Genomic DNA, 18,829 nt, shown 5'->3' with positions numbered 1-18,829 from the left:
CTATAATGTGTAGCTTTTGGTTATTCCTTTTTTGCTTTGTCTAGGCTATGGGGTTCCTGAGAGACTTGGGAACTTTGGGTTTATTAGTAATCTAAAGCTAAACCAGTGTGCTTGCTTTTCTCTTCATGTGCCTGGTTTCTGTAGTGTGAGAATCACAGGCCTCTGATTAAAGTTACTCTGATGAGAATTCTTTCATAAATGGACTAAATTTGAATGTGGTTATATTTCATTGAATTATTGTGTTATCTTCAAACAGGACAGGTTGGGAAATGGATGATACTGCTTGAACTTATTCCAGGGCAAGAGATAAAGTATCTTTATTCCATAGTTGCCACAGAAACTTTGACCCTGAATTGTAGTTTTCCAGTATGCATTATTACATTTAGTGTTTGGAAATTATCACAAGATCTCAGGAAGTATATCCTTGTAATGTGTTAATATTATACTGCTATTTGTACCAATTCCATATATATTATAATATCATTACTTTAGACTCCACCAATTCTTTACTGAAGTGCCTCTGGTCTATCCTTTGAGACTTACCTTCGCTACTTGGTGTAGAGGGAGTGACCTGGCTTGAAAGAAGGTCTGCTTAGACTGCTGGAGCTCTTTTGAAGAGGTCTCTCTTTTAATATAATAGCATTGGTGGGGTAAATAAGTAGGGCTTCCTTTTCATGTCATTCCAGTTCCCAGTTCTCCTTTCTTTGGTTCATTTTAAATTTGTAAGATTATTTACCTTCCTATTTGAAAATATATTGTATTACTTTTTCTTTATCAATTTTAGAAATGATTTTTTGAATTCCTTTTATGGCAGGATTTACTTTTCTTATATATCCTACTTCTCCATTCCTCTTAGTAGAGGTTAATACAACTTTGTATAAAATAATAGATATATAGTAGCCCCCCCACACCTCACTGCAGTATGCTTCCTGAAGTTTCAGTTGCTCTTGGTCAGCCAGCCACAGTCCGGAAGCAGATGATCCTCCTCCTGACCTATCATCAGAAGGTCAGCAGTAGCCCAATGTTGTTTCACAATGCCTACGTCATTCACCTCACTCCATCTCATGTTGGCATTTTATCATCTCACATCATCATCAGGAGAAGGTATAACATATCTGAGAGAGAGAGACCACTTTCACATAACTTTTATCTCGGTGTATTTTTATAATCATTCTATTTTATTACTAGTTATGTTGTTAATGTCATATTGTGCCTAATATATAAATTAAACTATTGTAGGTGTGTATGTATAGGAAAAAACAGAGTATATATAGATTTTGGTACTATCTGAAGTTTCAGGCATCCACTGGAGGTCTTGGAATGTATTACCCATGGATGAGGGGGTGCTACTATAAATGTTCATTGGTGAACCCCAAGGTGAACTATCATTTCCTTTCTACTAGAAACTGTCTACTAGAACTATCATTTATTTCCTTTTCTTTATTTTTCCTGGAATCAATAATTGCTTGATTTTAAAATCTATTTAGTTTTTTATATACCTATCAATCATTACCCAAAGACCTAAGTGCTAAAAAAAAAAATCATATAATCTGTTAATTCTTCTTCTTCTTTTCTTCTTTTTGTCCTTTGGGGATATTTCTTCCACAGTCCTTCATCTTCTGCCATCTAGATGGTTGCTCTTGATGTGGCTTGATGGTCATCCTGGGATCACCCATTTTTTTAGCCTTATGTTGGAGCTCCTGTTTATTGGATTTTATAACTTATTTTTTCTTGATTTACTGCCCCTTTTTTGCTGAAGTGTATCCACCACCAAAAAATTTCTAGGAAAAAATACATGATAGGTAAAGATTTTGAGGCTTTACAGGTTCAAAAATGTCTCCCCAGCATTCCTCTGCTGTTGGTAACCCTTAGATTGGTAGTTTGGAGTCTAGATGAAAAATAATTTTCCCTCAAAATTTTAAAGGCAGTGCTCCATTGTCTTATTACATACATTTTTCTTGTGAGAATTCTGATACCATTTTTAAAATATGGGACTTGTTTTTACACCCTGTTTTAGGAGCTTCTCTTTACCCCTGACATTTTTTGATATGTTTTTATTAAGTCATGTCCATGGGTACTTGACCTGGTGGAGTCTTTCTATTTATAGACTTGTCTGTTTCAATTCTGGGAAATTTTTTGTGTTACCTTCTTGACAATTTTCTCTCCTCTATTTTCTTCATCCTTTCTTCTTAATTTCCTGTTATTTGAATGTTGGGCCTCCCAGATTGATCCTTTAATTTAAGAAAGTCTTTCTTCTCCAGTTGCTCCTTAATTTGTATTATATTGATTCTTTTTGTTATCCTCCAGCTGTTCTGTTAAATTTTTTTAGCTATACTAATTTTTATGATTTTTTCTCTGTTCTTTTTTCATAATACCCTATTCTTATTTTATAGATTCATTGCCTTCTCATTATCCCTGAGGATAATTATGGTTTTTTTTCTCATAGCTTTCCTGCTTCTTGCATTGTTTCTGTTTCTTCAGTGTTCTTGTTTTCTGTTTATATGTTTTGGATTGTGTCTTTCATTCTGAAGGCTTTCTTAGGAAATTGGGGAGGTCATCCATTCATAATAAGAATCAGGTACTTAAAAGCTAATTTCATAGATCATTGTATGGGCAGGGTTTATCAGTTATTTGAGGGGCCATCAGATGGAGAGCTGACCTTTGCAATCTCCTAAATTTCACTGGGGGTCTTTACTTTGGAGCCATTTGGTTTCTCTAGAAAGGACTTCTGGGTTCTGGCAGCAGAGTAGAGAAGAGGGCTGAAGAGCCCAGTTTGTATCATGGATTTTGCATAATATACATTCAGCCTCTGCATGCCCTGTCCCAGCCACCCCAGCTTTCCTCTGCTGTTGGTAACCCATAGCTTCAGTTTCTCCTATGGATGGAGGTTCGGTTATGTTTTTTTAAACAATCACAATAAACAAAATTGAACAACTCCTAATTCATTCCATGTTTTCAGTTTCCACCAGCACTCTAGGATGAATTTAATCATGTACATTTTCGAAATGGAAACAAAAATAACCCACTACCTCTGTATTCAGGCCAAGTGTATATGTGTGCATAAGTAACATGCACTATTCACACTTACTAGCAGTGCCTTTGTGAGCTTGATGTTTACAACTGTGACATAGTGCTCAGGAAAAGAAAACAGTGCCATACCTTTTTTTTTTAAAGATGTCATTGAAATACAATCTTATAAAGGTTTCACATGAGCAACATTGTGGTTATTCCATTCACACATATTATTGAGCCCCACCCCCACACCCCACTGCAGTCACTGTCCATCAGCATAGTAAGAAGCTATAGAGTCATTACTTGTCTTTTCTGTGCTATACTGCCTTCCCCGTGACTCCCCTACATTATGCGTGCTAATCTTAATGCCCTTTAATCCCTTCTCCCTCCCTCCCCACCCACCCCCGCCTTCCCCTCAGCTTTGTAACTGCTAGTCCCTTCTTGGAGTCTGTGAGTCTGCTGTTGTTTTGTTTCTTCAGTTTTGCTTAGTTGTCTACTCCACAAATGAGTGAAACCATTTGGTACTTATCTCTGCCTGGCTTATTTCAACGGTGCTATACTTTTAAAAAACTTTAAAAAGTATAGTTTAGCAAGTGAAATTCAATAGCACACTAGTGCTTTACACAAATCACCTTTTGTGTTGAGATCACCCTTAGTCTAAGAGACAGGAGAGTTGTAGTTCATTTGTGGTTGTGCCTAAGTAGCAAACTTCCTTAGAAAGATGAATTCCCTTTCTCCCTGCTGTTTTTTAAAAACATAGGTTGTAACTTTTTGGGGGGAAATGTACAGATTGCGATTTCTCTTTCTTGCTTTTGTGAATCAGGCCATGTTGACCACCCAGCGTCCTTGAGCACGGTTTGAGTCATGAAGCCTAGCAAAATGTACCAATGCCTTTCATTTTTGAGCCTCATAATAGTGTCTTTCTGGGGTTATGTGGCATCCTCTACTGTAGTGTGTCTGTCACTTTCACTTTCAGATTTGACTCCTGTTTTTCTTTCTTTTGGTAAAGTATGAAGGTAGTAAGGGAGTGGATTTAGTTTTAAATGATGTTTTTGAATAGCTTAAGCCCATTACTAGCTTGATCTAGAGAAAATGAAAGACTCACCAAGTGATTTTTTTTTTCTTTCTGATTTTTAAAATTCTGTGTTATCTCAACTTTTCCTTTTTACCAGCTCTGAAAAAAATCATGGTTGTATGCAATAAAAATCATGGTTGAATGTTACAAAAATTTCTAAGAGCTTTTCACTATTATCTCACTAGCCAAAATACAAACTTTTCCCATCTACCTTTCCTTTTTTTTTATACTTCTGATTCACTTTATCTTTTATCTCCCATTTTTTTAATGGCTCAGACAAAATGGAAATTTATTTGCTTCAAATTGAGGTATAATTGACATAACATTATATCAGTTTTGGGTGTCCAACAAAATACATATATGTAACTTTTTCTCCATTTTTGATTGGTAATAGAGTGTCCCAAAATAACCTCTTGAACATCTCCATGTTTGGTGGGATGTTTTGGAAAAGAAAAGAATCACTTGGAAAGGGTGGTAAATTCAAAGGGGCATTTAAATTTAGGATAGCTTATATATTTATTCATCTTTTAAAACATTTTTTGTATAGTCAATATTCATTGACCACTTACCCAGTGTTGTGTTGTTAGTACTCATCTTTGCTTTCTAATTCCTGAGTGCACGTGAAACCCAGTGCTGTGTTTTGAATGGTTTAGGTAAATAGACTATCTTAACTATAATTGGCTTTTCTAAATTTTCACCTTTTTTTAGTTAACCGGTTGAATAGTATTATTCACATTTACACATCAACTATTATTTTAAACTAAATGTAAATAAGCATTAGAAAATGATTGTTTTAAAAGTTTTTTCTTTATGTGTATAAATATTACTGCAAACATAGGCATGATTTTTTGCCCTTTAAACCTCTTCATTTATGGTTAGTTATAACTAATACATATAATTGTTCTTACAACAACAGTTCATGAATAGTTAAATCAACAATCTGTAACTTTAGAAATTAAATAAATTTGAAATATTAAAAATGATAGAAATACTAGTCTCTATAAATAAACTTAGTAACCTAATAGCAAATAGGTTGATATAACTAATAACTTTACTTTTGAATCATTTTCAGAATAGCATTTTTATTCCCAGGGAAAAAAATAAACTTCATTAAAAAATATATGTATATATACTTTGTGAGTATTCTTTTTTTCCTCTACTAGATGCCAAAGGTGTACTCTATATTTTTGTTATGAAAATTCTGCTTGTTTAAAGTATTGTAGCATTTTATAAATCAATAAAACTGAGCCATGTCAACAGTGTGGGGAAAAATGTTTAATAAATTTGCCATATCACTAAGAAAAACTTGAGTACAGCATGTTCTGAAAGTTTAAGGAAGGGTAATCCTTCACTTAAAAACAACAACTGGTTTGCTTCACATTTCAATGGAAAATATGATTGGCTAAGTTAAAGTTAGTACTGCGATGTAAGAGAAGATACTAGAAGTAATTGTTTACCTTTAAAAGAAAATAGTAGATCATCTTATTTAGCTAGATCAGGGGTACTCCATCTTGACTATACAGTAGAACTGAACATTTAAATTTCCCACTTAGGTGAACCTAGAACAATTAAAGCAGAATTTCTGGGGGTGGGACCCAGTTTTCATTAAAGCTCCCCAGTAATTCCAATGAGTAGCCAAAGTTAAGAACCCCTGCACTAGGTAGAAACTCTTATTCCTGATTATTATATTTAAGAGGTGTATTATATAACATTAAAGTTTGGGGCCGTCATCTAACAGCCTGAAAGGCCACACATTTTTATAGGTACTTGAACAGCAGCAATGGCTTCACTTGAAAGTTTATTAGAAATGCAGCATCTATGGCCCTCACCCCAGATCTGCTGAACCAGATTCTGCATTTGAACAGGACTGCCAGGGGGTTTTACATGGTGCACTTTACAGTTTGAAAAGCACTGTTGAAGGTGGTATTGGGTAAATGTAGTTCTTGATACACCCTGCCTTTTACTTCTCTCTCTGCTTTTCTGGCTTAAGTTAGTTGTGGCATTCCATACAGGGTTGAAAAATGAAACTAGTATTGTGTGCTCATGTCAGCAGGTTAACTAGAGCTGATTTCCTTAGTGGGAACACATGTAAAGAAAATGGCCACATCCACTCTCTTAAGATGGGGAAAGAAAAAAGCTGAAAGCATAGTCACTGGCTGAAGGCCATGCTCTTTGAATCTCTTCTCAAGCTACCTTATGTATTAAGGAAAAACAATAAGTATAGTTCTTGCAAGTATACTTCTTCATATACCTCTTTACTTTGAGAATTCTTTGAAAGAGAAAGAAATTTCTCTTTAAGAAATATACTCATCCTCGTATCAAACTGAAATGAATAAAACCAAGTCCTATAAGTTCTCTGGAATAATGTGTACCCAGTGCCCAGCTCTTAGAAATCTACATTGTCTTGGCTGCAAACCCCTATGTTAAACATTCCAGGACCTCTCAGGTGACTGTCCTGTGTCTCAGCACCCACCAGAATCAGGCAGATTGTTTTGTTGGGGTACTTCCTTCCTTGAACATTGGAAAGGTCCTTTCCTAATATTTCTTTAGAACCCATGACAAAAGCTTGTGGCTCTCTCACTGCTCTCCGTTCCCATGAAATACTGAGTCGGATAAGCACCCTATTTCCTCGTTGTATTGCAGATACCAGTAGAGAGGTCAGCATTTCTGGCCTTAGATTTCTGAAAAGAATTCACTGTTCTGGAACTGAGAGGCCTTTACCAGGAGTGACCTGAAGAGATTTTGCTGTCTACCTTGCCCTGTAATTATAATGACCCTGAAAGTGGAACAGAGCCCTCTTCCCCCTTAACACTCTCCTTTGCCCTCTCACTCCCTTGCCCTCTCACTCTGATGTTGGGAAGGGATGGCAAGAGTACACTGATATATGGAGACCTGGCTTCTAGTTCTGGCTGTGTTATTAACCATGTGACTTTGGGCACATTCAAAGACCCTGGATCTCAGTGTTCTGCACTTTCAGCTTTCCTTCTGGTGGTTATTTGCATTAGAGGCCAAATTTTCTTCCCCTTAGAGGTCCTTCCATTTGTTAGGATAGGTCATCTCAGCTTCCCATCTGGTCTTGGCCTGATGGACCTGGTGGTGTCCCTCTTTCTAGCTTCTTTGGGTTGTTCTAGACAGTGGCATGAGAGAAAGGACAGTTTAAAAAAGATCACAGTGATCTCAGATGGAACTGCCAGCTGTCAACAAAAAGCTGCCTTCATTTATGCATTGCAGTTGCAGGGAATTGGCCCTGTGTTCCTCTCTGCAGCTGGTACTGGTGTCAGAAAGGGTTCCCTCAACAATGGGACGTTAGAATAACTGGGGGAATTCTATGTACCTATTGTATTGTAATGTGACTATGACATCCTTAGCAAAAAGCATTTTTCCTCAAGGCTGTGCTGGTTCAGGAGCACCTTGTTTGAGAGGGCCCTTAGGTAAGTACACGCCTACATAAGGCTCAAAAACAGCACTTCCTGGCTGCAGAAGAAAAGGAACGCTGAGCACCAAGAGCCCTGGAAGGAGTTCTGAAGTGGGGTTGTCACTGCCTCTCTTTATGGGGAGCTGTATGTACGTACTTCTCAGATGGCGCGGGCAGCTATCTGCTTGCTCCCTCTCTCAAACATGTAGGGTGGGTAGCATTTCTTAAATTTTTGGAATCACTGGTTAACTAGGAATCATGTCCCTAAACATTTTATTAATTTATTTGTTATTAAGGTATCATTGATATACACTCAAAAAGGTTTCACATGAAAAACATTGTGGTTACTACAGTCACCTGTATTATCAAATACCCGCCCACCCCATTGCAGTACCTGTCCATCAGCATTGTAAGATGCCACAGAGTCACTATCTGTCTTCTCTTTGCTACACTGTCTACCCCATGACCCTCCCAACACCATGTGTGCCAATCATAATGCCTTCAATCCTCTTCTCCCTCCCCACCCACCCTCCTCTTCCCCTCCCCTTTTGTAACTGCTAGTCCCTTCTTGGCATCTGTGAGTCTGCTGCTGTTTTGTTCCTTCAGTTTTGATTCATTGTTATACTCCACAAATGAGGGAAGTGATTTGGTACTTGTCTTTCTCCACCTGGCTTATTTCACTGAGCATAATACCCTCTAGCTCCATCCATGTTGTTGCAAATGGTAGGATTTGTTTTCTTTTTATGGCTGAATAATATTCCACTGTGTATATGTACCACATCTTTAGCCATTCATCTGCTGATGGACACTTAGGTTGCTTCCATATCTTGGCTATTGTAAATAGTGCTGCGATAAACATAGGGGTGCATCTGTCTCGGAGTCTGGGATGATGTTTTCTTTGGGTGTGAATTCCTAGGAGTGGAAATTCCTGGGTCAAATGGTATTTCTATTTTTAGTTTTTTGAGGAACCTCCATATTGCTTTCCACAATGGTTGAACTAATTTACATTCCCACCAGCAGTGTAGGAGGGTTCCCCTTTCTCCACATCCTCACCAGCATTTGTCGTTGTTTGTCTTTGGGATGTTGGCCATCCTAACTGCTGTGAGGTGATATCTCATTGTGGTTTTAATTTGCATTTCCCTGATTAGTGATGTGGAGCATCATTTCATGTGCCTGTTGGCCATCTGAATTTCTTCTTTGAAGAATTGTCTGTTCATATCTTCTGCCTGTTTTTTAATTGGGTTATTTGCTTTTTGGGTGTTGAGGTGTGTGAGCTCTTTACATATTTTGGATATTAACCCCTTGTCAGATATGTCATTTACAAATATATTCTCCCATACTGTAGGATGCCTTTTTGTCCTTTGCTGTACAGAAGCTTTTTAGTTTGACGTAGTCCCACTTCTACATTTTTGATTTTGCTTCCCTTGCCTGAGGAGGTATGTTCAGGAAAAAGTTGTTCATGTTTATATTCAAGAGCTTTTGCCTATGTTTTCTTCTAAGAGTTTTATGGTTTCATGACTTACATTCAGGTCTTTGATCCATTGTGAGTTTACTTTTGTGTATGGAGTTAGGCAGTAATCCAGTTTCATTCTGTTGCATGTAACTGTCCAGTTTTGCCTACACCAGCTGTTGAAGAGGCTGTCATTTCCCCATTGTATATCCATAGCTCCTTTATAATATATTAATTGACCATATATGCTTGGGTTTATATTTTCACTCTCTATTTTGTTTTACTGGTCTATGGGTCTCTTCTTGTGTCAGTACCAAATTGTCTTGATTACTGTGGCTTTGTAGTGGAGCTTGAAGTCAGGGAGCCTTATCCCCCCAGCTTTATTCTTCCTTCTCAGGATTGCTTTGGCTATTCAGGATCTTTTGTGGTTCCATGTGAATTTTAGAACTATTTGTTCCAGTTTGTTGAAGAATGCTGTTGGTATTTTGAAAGGGATTGCATTGAATCTGTAGATTGCTTTAGGCAGAATGGCCATTTTGACAATATTAATTCTTTCTATCCATGAGCATGGGGTGTATTTCCATTTATTGGTGTCTTCTTTCATTTCTTTCATGAGTGTCTTGTAGTTTTTGGGATATAGGTCTTTTACCTTCTTGATTAGATTTATTCCTAGGTATTTTATTCTTTTTGATGCAATTGTGAATGGACTTAAACATTTTATTTAGACATAATCCCAGGGAGTTTATGAACCCCTAAAGATCCTGAATTTTTTTCCTCATTAAGCATGAATTTCAGTTTTAGAATCATGGCTTTTAGGACACACTGTCTTTTCCAGGGAATAACTGACAAATTGGATAGCATTGGCATATCTGCCCACTCTTCTTACCTGCTTCCAACCATTTCGTAAAATGAGCAGGATTGATGGGGTCATCCCCATTGACCACATTCTTGACCCTGCACCCTTAGAAGGACTTGTCTTGCTGGGCCAGACTCTTCCACCTTTCCACTGCCAATTCCACAACAGTAGTCATTGTCACTGAGAAGGGGCTGTCCTATCTCCACAAGTCACCCCCACACCTCTTCCTTTGCCTAGGGGGTTTACCAGCTTGGATTTATTACATGTATCCCTAAGTCCCCAACAGTCTTAAGAAAGACCTTCCCATGAAATGTTATAAAACCCCAGAGCTCCAATTATAGGGCCATTGTGGGCTAGAACTTTGGCGGTGGCTAAAGGTGAGTGTGACTCCATTGTAAGTGGAGTCCTCTAGGGGGAAATTAGCTCTTTAATGTAGAACAGCAAATAAATGCCATAGCTTTCTTAAATAGCTGAAGACTTTGTAAAAAATTAAAATTTGATCAAGTGACTTATTTGCTCAAATCTCTTGTCATGATTCCCCTTACCTCAGGGAAAAGCCCAAACTCTGTGGTATGGTATCTGAGGCCTTTTGTTATGTTGTCCTGTCTCTTGCCCTGAGTCTTCCAGAGGCTCTTGTGCTAGTCTTACTAACCTTTTTCTACTTTTTTGAATGAGGTGTTGCTCTCCATTGCCCCCAGGCCTGTGCAGGCATAAAGATCATCTGTGTGGAAAGCCATGCCCTATCCTTCATCTCACCCCACACTTCTGGTCATAGCTTTCATAAGCAAATTCCTCTAACCTATTTCCTATTTCTGTGACTGGATCAGATATCCCAACAATGTACTCTCAAAAACCTTGGATTTTTTTCATCATAACTCTTAATTTTATATTTTAGGTGATATCCAGTTCCTCCTTCTACCAAGATCTAGTTCTTTTTACACCTTCCATGTCTCCACTTCCTGTAGCCTGTCTCAACCTGCATCATGTACAACACCAATAAAAATGGTTCCTTCATCAGATCAATTTACCTCTTGGAGAATGACAGCACATATTCATTAAAGGCTCTGAGAAGTCCTGCATAAAAGTACAATCACCTGAGTGCTGAGCTATTTTTGACTATGGAATACTTTTTTCACAACATCTACCAACATCTTGAAGAAAAGAGTTTTGGAAATATTGACCCAGAGATATCAAAAGCCAAAAAACTTAATTTTCACTTTTATAACCTTAGAATGACAATTGATGTACCAATCTATTTTCAAAAGTCCTTCTGTTTATACAGCATACACTATTTTTTCTTGTTACAAGGAAACCGGACTTTCTCTGCCTGAATTTCTCAAAATTACATTTGGGGCAGATGAAACAAATACAAATCACTCTTCCTGGAGCACAATCATAACATTATTCTTGGATAATTCTCCAGGGGGACTATCAATTTATTCTGTTATTTTACTGGTTGTTTATGATTTACCTACCTGGCTACATGGTTCATCTATATAATCAGCTACTCTTGGAGAGACAATAAATTCATCTTTTGAATAATTCCATCAAAACAATTATAATAAATATGTATTGTCCTATGCCCATTGTGTCTAGTGTTGTGGGATGAATTATGTCTGCCACTTCCCCCGCCAAAATATGTTGGGAGTCCCTAACCTCCCAGTACCTCAGGATGTAACCTTCTTTGGATGTAGAGTCTTTACAAAAATAATAAAGTTATTTAGATAATTAGGGTGGACCCTAACCTAATATACTGGTGTCCTTCTACAAGGGAAATGTGGACACTCATATGCGGTGTGAAGAGAATGCTATGTGAACATGAAGGTGGACATCTATAAGCCAAGCAGAGATGATGTAACAGACCTTCCCCTAGCAGCCCTCAGAAGGAACCCACGCTGCTGACACTTTGGTTTTGGACTTCCAGGCTTTCTGTTATGTAAGTCCCCCACTTTGTGGTACTTTGTCCCAGTAGCCCCAGCATTAACACATCTAGTGATCATGAGAGAACCATGCCAGGCCCCTTCTAAAATCCTACTTCTCTGACTGGTTCCTAACTGCAAAGTTCTGTAGGATGGTCCTTAATATAATAATAATTGCTGGCATTGATTGCATACTGTGTCAGGCACCACTGTAAGAGTTTAATCTCATAGCACTTCCATGAGATTGATGCTTTTGTGACTCATGTCATGCATGAGAACATGAAGGAATAGAGAAGTCCTATAACCTGCTCCAGGACACACAGGATTTGAGCTTGGTACTTTGTTTTGTTTTTCCGGTACCATTACTTTTTTTGTTGTTATTTTTGTATTTATTTATTTTACTGAGGTACATAAAATACACAGATCTTAGTGTAAAGCTCAATGAATTTTGACATTTGCATACACTCATGCAACCATCACCTATATCAAGATATCAAACATTCTCACTAATTTTTTTCTCCTTCATCTCTTTCACCCATCCCCCAACTCTCCTCCCCTATGGCAACCACCAGTCCATTCTGTGTTTATGATTCTATTTCTGTTTTGTTCATTTGTTCTGTTTTTTAGATTCCATTTTTAAGTGAAATGTGGTATTTGTCCTTGTCTGACTTATTTACTTAGCTTAATACCTTCCAGGTCCGTCCATATTGTCACAAATGGTAAGATTTCAGTCTTTTTTTTAATGAACTGAATAACGTTTCATTAATACATCTTACTTATTCATATATCAATGGGCACTTAAGTTGCCTCCATATTTTGGCTATTGTAAATAATGCTGTGACAAACATAGGAGTGCATATTTTCAAATTAGTCATTTTATTTTCTTCAGGTAATTTCTTAGAAGTGGAATTACTGGGTTGTATGTTATTTCTATTTTTAATTTTTTGAGGAAACTCCATACTGCTTTCCAGAGTGGCTGCACCAATTTCCAATCCCACCAGCAGTGCACAACAGTTCCATTTCCTTCACATCTTCACCAACACTTGTTATTTTCTGTCTTTTTGATAATAACCATTCTAACAGGTGTGTGGTGGTATCTCATTGTAGTTTTGATATGCATTTCTTTGATGATTATCAATGTTGAGCATCTTTTCATCTGTTTGTTGGCCATCTGTATGTCCTCTTTGGAAAAATGTCTTCTGCTCATTTTTAATTGGATTATTTGTGGGTTTTTTTTTTTTTTGCTATTGAGTATATGAGTTCTTTATATATTTTGGATATTAGCCCCTTATCAGTTGTATGATTTGCAAATATCTCCCATGCAGTAGGTTGCCTTTCCATTTTGTTGTTGGCTTCTTTGCTGTGCAGAAGCCTTTTAGTTTGATGTAGTCCTACTTGTTTATTTTTGCTTTAGATTCCCTTGCCTGGGGAGACATATCCAGAAAAAAATTTACTAATGCCAGTGTTCAGGAGTTGATTGCCTATCTTTTCTTCTAGGGGTTTTATATTTTCAGGCCTTATATTTAGTTCTTTAATCCATTCTGACTTTATGTTTGTGTATGATATGACAGTAATCCAGTTTCATTCTGTTGCATGTATCTGTCCAGTTTTCCTGACACCATTTATTCAAGAGACTATTTTTTCCCCATTGTACATGCTTTACTCCATTGTCATATATTAATCATCTGTATACGTGTGGGTTTATTTCTGGGTTCTCCATTCTGTTCCATTGAACTATGTGTCTATTTTTGTGCCTAGACCATACTGTTTAGATTACTGTAGCTTTGCAGTATAGTTTAAAATCAGGGAGTGTGATGTCTCCAGCTTTGTTCTTCTCTCTCAAGATTGCTTTGGTTATTCAGGGTCTCTTGTGGTGCCATGCAAATTTTAAAATTTAAAATTCTTTGTCCTAGTTTGTGAAAAATATCATTAGTTTTTTCCATAGGGATTGCATTGAATCTGTAGATTGCTTTGGGCAGTATGGCCATCTTAAGAATATTAATTCTTCCCACCCATGAGCATGGAATAGCTTTCCATTTATTTGTGTTGTCTTCAATTTCTTTCATCAGTGTTTTACAGTTTTCAGAATATAGGCCTTTCACCTCCTGAGTAAAATGTATTCCTCTGTATTTTATTGTTTTTGGTGCAATTGGAAGTGTGATTGATTTAATTTCTCTTCTGCTAGTTCATTATTTGTTTATAGAAATGGAACAGAATTCTGCACCATTGATGTTGTGTCTTGAGACTTTACTGAATCCATTTATTAATTCTAGTAGTTTTTTGGTGGTAGTGTTAGGGGTTTCTATATATAGTATCATGTACTCTGCAAATTGTGAGTTTTACTTCTTCCTTATGAATTTGGATTCCTTTTCTTTCTTTTCCTTGTCTGATTGCTATAGCTGGGACTTCCAATACTATGTTGAATAACAGTGAGAATGGGCATCCTTGTTTTGTTCCTGGTCTTAGAGGAAAAGATTTTTGCTTTTCACCACTGAATAGGTATTAGCTGTGGGTTTTTCATGTAAGGCTTTTATTGTGTTATGTTCCCTGTATGTTGAGAATTTTTATCATGAATGGATGTTGAATTTTGTCAAGTGCTTTTTCAACATCTTATTGAGATGACCAAATGGTTTTTATCCTTTCTTTTGTTAATGTGGCATATAACATTGATTGATTTGTGGATACTGAACTTCTTTGCATCCCTGGAATAATCCCACTTGGTCATGGTGAATGAGCCTTTTAATGTATTTTTGAATTCAGTTTGCTAATACTTTATTGAGGATTTTGCATCTATGTGCATCAGGAATATTGGTTTGTAATTTTCTTTTTTTGTAGTATCTTTGTCTGGCTTTGATATCAAAGTGACACTAGCCTCATAGAGTGAATTTGGAAGTGTTCCTTCCTCTTTAATTTTTTGGAATAGTTTCAGAAGGGTAAGTATTAAGTCTTCTTTAAATATTTGGTAAAATTCTCCTGTGAAGCCATCTGGTACTAGGATCTTTGTTGGGAGGTTTTTGATTACTAATTTAATTTCATTACTAGTAGATCTATTTAGATCTTTTTCTTTCTTCCTAATTCAGTTTTGGAAGGTGCATGTTTCTAAGAATTTTTCTGTATCTTCTAGGTTGTCCAATTTGTTGGTATATAAATTTTCATAATAATCTCATGATCATTTGTTTTTATGTAGGGTCAGTTGTAACTTCTCTTTCACTTCTGATTTTATTTGAGTCCTCCCCTTTTATTCTTGATGAGTCTAGCTAAAGGTTTATCAGTTTTATTTATCTTTTCAAGTAACCAGCTCTTAGTTTCATTGAACTTTTATATTTTTTGTCTCTATGTCATTTATTTCCACTCTGATCTTTATTTCCTTCCTTCTGCTAACTTTGGGCTCTGTTTTTTCTTCTTTTTCTAAGTCCTTCAAGTGTAGGGTTGGATTGTTTTATTTGAGATTTTTGTTTCTTGAGGTAGGCCTGTATCACTATAAACAGACTTCTTAGAACTACTTTTGCTACATCCCAAAGATTTTGAACCATTGTTTTTCTATTTTTATTTTTCTCCAAGTGTTTTTTAAAATTTCCTCTTTGATTTCTTCGTGGAACCATGGTTGTTTAGGTAGCATGCTGTTTAGCCTTCACATGTTTGTGCTTTTTCCAGGTTTTCTTCTAACTGATTTCTGGTTTCATACTGTTATGTCAGAAAAGATGCTTGACATGATTTCAATATTCTTAAATTTATTGAGACCTGTTTTGTGCCCTAACATGTGATATATCCTGGAGAATGTTTTGTATGCATTTGAAAGCAATGACTATTCTGCTGCTTTGGGATGTAGTATATTTATTACAGTATATATTACATATATGTAATATTACATTCATATATTACAAATATATTAACTTCAATATATTTATCTATTAAGGCCATTGGCCTAATGTGTTCAGAGCCACTCTTTCTTTAATGATTTTTCTGTCTGGATGATCTATCCATTTAATAGTTAATGTCCTCTACTATTACTATATTACTGTTAATTTCTCCCTTCATGTTTGTTAATATTTGCCTGTGTATTTAAGGGTTTCTCTGTTGATATGTAGATATCCGTTATATCTTCTTGCTGGATTGAGCCCCTAATCACTATATGATGTCCTTCTTTGTCTCTTGTTACAGTCTTTGTTTTGAAGTCTGTTTTGTTTGGTATATGTATTGCCACTATGATTTTTTTCACTTCTATTTGCATGGCATATCTTTTCCCATCCCTTCAGTTGTAGTCTGTGTGTTTGTCTGAAGTGAGTCTCTTGTAGGCAGCATATAGATGGGTCTTTTTTTTTTAATCCATTCAATCACCCTATGTCTTTTGATCAGAGTATTTACTCCATTCACAGATAATTACTGATAGGTATATACTTATTGCCATTTTGTTAAATGTTTTCTGTTTGTGTTTGTTCTTCTCTGATCCTTTCTTCTTTTGCTCTCTTCCCTTGTGCATGATGACTTTCTTTAGTGCTGTGGTTGAATTCCTTCCTTTTTGTTTTTTTGTGTATCTATTACAGGTCTTTGGTTTCTAGTTACCATGGGGTTTAGATATGGCATCTTACATAATAGCAGTCTGTTAAGTTGATAGTCACTTAAGTTTGAATGCATTCTAACAGCACTACATTTTTTACTTGTCTTCTACCACATTTCCTGTTATGATCTCTTCTTTGGCACCTTTTTAGTGATTATTTAACTAATTTTTAGAAGTGAGTGGTTTTACTACTTGTGTCTTTTAACCTTCATACTAGCTTTTCACTGTTTGATCTACTGTTTTTGCTGTATGTTTGCTTCTACCGGTGAAATTTTTTCTTTTCATAATTTTCTCGCTTCTAGTTATGGCCTTTTCTTTTCTTCTTAAAGATGCCCCTCTAATATTTCTTGTATTGCTGGTTTAAGATTCTCTCTTGTCTTTGGTCTTTGACATTTTAATTCATGTGTCCTGTTGTGGACCTCCTTGGGTTCATCTTGTTCATGGCTGTCTTTGATTCCTGGATTGGATGTCTGTTTTCTTCCCAAGTTAGGGAAGTTTTCAGCTATTACTTCTTCAGATAAGCTTTCCATCCTTCTCTCTCTCTTTTTTCCTTCTGGGTCTCCAGTAGTGAGAATGTTAGGATGTTTGATGTGGTTCCAGAGGTCCCTTAATCTGTCCTCATTTCTCTTTCTTCTTTCTGCTTTTCATCTTGAGTGCTTTCCATCACTTTGAAACAATTTCTATATCCTCTAATCTGCTAATTCCCTCACAATTTGTTGTATTCTTCACATCTGATTGATTCTTTATGTTTTCTCTTTTTCTTGAAGTCCTGAGTTCATCCATTCTCTCAAGTACAGTGAGCATCTTTATAACCATTGCTTTGAACTCTTTACCAGGTAGATTGCTTAACTCAGGTTCACTTAGTTCTTTTTCTGATGTTTTGTCATATTCTTTTGTTTCAAGTATATGCCTCTGTCTCATTTTATTTGACTTTCTGTGTTTGTTTCTATGGATTATGTGAAAGGACTGTCTCTCCCAATCCTGAAGGCATGGCTTTGTGTAAGAATGTCCCCTGAGCAGACTGTGCCTGGTAGTTTTGGCTGGCTTGCTGGAGGCTGGGTGGGCTGGGCTGGTGTGTTCCCATGCCAGGACTCCCAGGCCATGGTCTGGTGGTCTCCTGGGTGGGTGTCAGCCAGGGCCATGTTGGTGGGGAAGCCAGTGTTGGAGGGATGCTATGTGGGAGGCTCCCAGTTGGGTGCTGGTGCAGGCTGTGCTAATGGGGTGGTTGGGGATGAAAGGGCCATGGTCTGGGAACCTCCCAGGTGGGCACCAGTCTGGGCCATGCCAATGGGACAGCTGGGGATGCTAATGGGTGGCTGGAGATGGAAAGGGTGTGTGTGTGTGCGGGGGGTGAATCCACGTAAGTGCTGTGCTAGCGTCACCTTGTGGGATGGCTGGATCTTTGGTGGGTGTGATTTGGCATGGGTGGGAGCCAGGAGTCTACCCTGGTCATGTCTGGAGCTGGTGTGTGGGCCCTGACCCTGCTCCCATCTGCACTATCGATGTGTGGGGGCAGGGGATGTAAGCAATGGCACTTACCTTTCTCCTGTCTGTACTATCAATGTGTTTGGGGAATGTAAACAATGGTGCTCAATTTGCTCCCATCCATATCATCAATTTGAGGTGGGAACATAAACAATGACACTCACCAGTATATCTGGTTGCAGAGAGAGTTCTAGCAGTTCCCCTGTCTTTGGGTGGGTGCTTTATTTCCGAAAATTGGTTTCTTTCACTTGTAGTATGATTGCCCTTTAAACTAAGCTTTTATTCTGTGCCCCAGGTCAGGTGAATCTGAGCTCCCGTTTCTCAGTGATATCCCTCCCTGCTACAGGGTTGTGTTGGAGGTGGGGATCCCTCTATTACCATGGTCTGTCTCCTGCCATTTTTTATGTGATCTTTTTATCCTTTATTGTGCAGAAGTTGTTCATTAAGGCCTCCATTCTTCCTTGGGAAGAGCTGCTTTGTGTGCAGGTGTAGAATTGGTGTGTATGTGGGAGGAGCTGGGCTCAGGCTCTTTCTGTGCTGCCATCTTCACCCACCTCAGCACCCTGGGTTTTGAGATGTGTGATTCTTACATTATGCTCCTTATCATGTAGTCAGGGTGTGGGGTGTATAAAACAGACAGGAAGGATTCAGGAAAAAGCAGGGCAGGAAATTAGTGAAGATCCCACTAGGTTTTGTGGACTGGATGGGGTGGAACTGGATAGCAGGCACCTGGCTTGCTTCTCTCTGTTGCCCTGTGTTGAAAGGGGAAAATAAAGACTGTCTGACTCAAAAATGTAACCATGCTGACAGACCACTCCTGGGGTTCCTGTAGGTGGGGTGGTGGGGAGCAGGAGTCCCTACCCCCCCTCTCAGCAGGGGGGCACTGTTCTTGGAGCAGCTAGCAGAAGGAGGCTGGCTGGTAAACCCCGGAAGGGATTGTTGTTGAAGCTGGAGTGCCTCTGACAGACTTCCTTCCATCCCCCCTAAGCAATCCTCTCATATGCACCCACATGGCCACACTGGTGCTTTAGGAGAAGCCTTGGGCGTCAGCTAATCCTT

The sequence above is a fragment of the Manis javanica genome, chromosome 12, assembly GCF_040802235.1.
Source record: "Manis javanica isolate MJ-LG chromosome 12, MJ_LKY, whole genome shotgun sequence".
NCBI lineage: Eukaryota > Metazoa > Chordata > Mammalia > Pholidota > Manidae > Manis > Manis javanica.
The sequence above is the reverse complement of the archived record's forward strand: the minus strand, read 5'-3'. Positions refer to the sequence as shown.